Source organism: Grammomys surdaster, unplaced genomic scaffold (genome assembly GCF_004785775.1).
Source record: "Grammomys surdaster isolate TR1022 unplaced genomic scaffold, NIH_TR_1.0 136159, whole genome shotgun sequence".
In the NCBI taxonomy this organism is placed as follows: domain Eukaryota; kingdom Metazoa; phylum Chordata; class Mammalia; order Rodentia; family Muridae; genus Grammomys; species Grammomys surdaster.
The window spans coordinates 1-2,374 of record NW_021622368.1 but is presented as its reverse complement, the minus strand read 5'-3'; the positions used below and the strand labels follow the sequence as shown (position 1 = coordinate 2,374).

The window sequence follows — 2,374 nt, the reverse complement described above, 5'->3', positions numbered from 1 at the left end:
CTGAAACCAAAAGGATTCTGAAATCATGTGCTCTAAAAAATTTCAGATTTTGGCTCATTTTAGATGCCAGATATTTACACTAGAGTTGTCAAGAAAGTAAGGTCTAAACAATATTTCTTTCTTTTCTTCTTCTTTTTTTTTTTTAAATCAGAAAGTGCGTTTAATGAAGTGACGAGAGAGCTGGTCCAGGAATGGCAGGTGGAGTCTGTGGAGTGAGGATTAGAAGCGAGGGGCTCTGTAATCATCTGGCATCTGCTTGTGTTGTATCTGTGGTTAGAAATGTACATGATAGGAACACCAGAGATCTTCCGAATTCTTCCTTTGAGGTCATGGTCAACTGTGGCTACAATGTAACACTTGTGCTGAGTTACTCTCTGTACTAGGCAGTCATCAGCATAGGTTCCTTTGTGTGTACATAACAATTGGTCAAATCTCAGATCCTTGGCGATTTTCAGTGCCACATGATACTTCTGTCCCAATTTCTCAATTTCAGCCATTACACAATCAGTTATACAAGGGATACATTTGGCATACAGACAGTCCATCATTGATTGCACTAAGTCCAGTTTGGCCTTAATGGAAAAGCTGATGAAGTTGGCATCGACAAGGATGTGGTAAGGTGGACCCAGCTGCGTACTGTACTGGAAGAACAAGCAGGAAGGATGCTGGGGGACTTCACCTTCCTTCAGCACACTCGGATCTTTCTTTTTAGGCTTCAACCTATCCTTTTCTTAAATCGTTCTTCTCTGAGCCGAAGCATTCGCTGCATAGTCACATATTTCCTTGTTTTCTTTTGCTTCCCCATGTTCACGCCGAACTCCTGTTTCCTAAACAAGTATTTCAAAATCCCCAAATTTGAAATCTAAAATAGTTCTGGTCCTGAATTTCAATAAGGAACACTCAGCTTACATTTGTGCCTTAATTCCTTTCAGATACATTTTGTAATTTCAGGATGCCAGTCTTATTGCTTCCCAGGCTGTGTTCATCACTATAGACATCAATATTTTGCTCTTTTTATGTTACTGCAACTGGAACAGCCTTTGATAATATATATTCATATTTCTTTATTGTGTGTATACGCCATGGCATACATGTAGAAATGAGAAGATGAATCTGTGAAGTTAGTTCTCTCCTACATTTATCAATTCCAAAGACTGAAATCTGGTCAACAGGCCTTTATGTTGAGCTATCTTGTTAGCATCCGGAATAGCTTTTTTCATTTCCTTCTTAGAAAGTATAGTTAGGATTCATTTTTCTGAGAAAACTACTGGGTTAGGCATGAAGCAGGGTTAGGTGATACTGTGACTTAGAGCCTGGGCAGCTTAGAGAATATAACCTAATCACCATGTAATGCCATGAAGATGTAGGGAAAGCAGGTTTCGGAAAGATAAAGATAAATTTAGTTCTGGATATGTACCATTTCCAAAAGTACACTTGAGTGACTCCCACATCCCTGTCCTGCTCAGCCTATCAGAACTCCTTCAAGTGTGCAGCATGGTGGGACCAGGTCAGCTCTCAGGGCTTTTCTCCCTAGGCTTATCCATGTCACTGCTGTCTTGCATGAATGCTGGTCATCCTGTTCTCCCTGGCCTCTTAGCTCAGCCTTCTCAAATGAGGAAGCCTACTTCACTCCACTGAGGCCCTCTAAGTAGTGTGAACTTTCTGAAGGCGTTTATGACAGATATTCCCAGGCACATCTCATTTGCTTCTTCCCATTTTTCAGGGACCTCTAATCCTTGTTGCCTTGTGCCCAGTGTCTTGAAATTGTTTTACATTTTTAATTTTTCCTTTCAAAAGGTTTCAGGTAGGAGGCCAAACCAGGCTCACTACTCCATCTCAGTCCAAAGTGAATGTTTGTATCATAAATTTTAAGTATCACTCTGTGTGTGTCTGTGTGTGTGTGTGTGTGTGTGTGTGTGTGTAGATGAAAGAAGGGGAGTTGGAGAAGGGAGGGAGAGAGAAGAAGAGAGATGAGGCAGACAGATAGATAGTATTTTGCAGCTCATACTAACCTTGGATGCTTATGCCTCTATCTGGTGAGTGCTTAAGATTATGGGACTGGGCTTCCACACTTGGCTTTTATTTATCATTTAAAAAAGACAGACTGGGTTATTTGTTTTATATAGCACCCTACATTTTAAATCTGTCTGTTTCTTCCTGATATTATTTTTCATTTGGTCCATCACATTTTTATTTTAATTAATTAATTTATTGCATGTGTCACATGTTTAACATACTGAGTGTACAGAGATCAGAGTATAACTTATGGGTGCAAATTTTCTCCTTCTGTTATATGGGTTCTGGTGATAAAACTCAGGTTGTCAGGGTGAGTGGTCAACAAACTTTAGCTACTGAGCCACCTTGATGGCTTGAC

The 2,374-nt window shown here is 40.1% G+C and overlaps 1 pseudogene; it reads right to left on the bottom strand.

Annotated features, from left to right (window-relative positions):
- Nucleotides 1–219: 219 nt before the first annotated feature.
- On the bottom strand, nucleotides 220–805 carry LOC114615718 (annotated as a pseudogene).
- Between the last annotated feature and the right edge of the window lie 1,569 nt (nucleotides 806–2,374).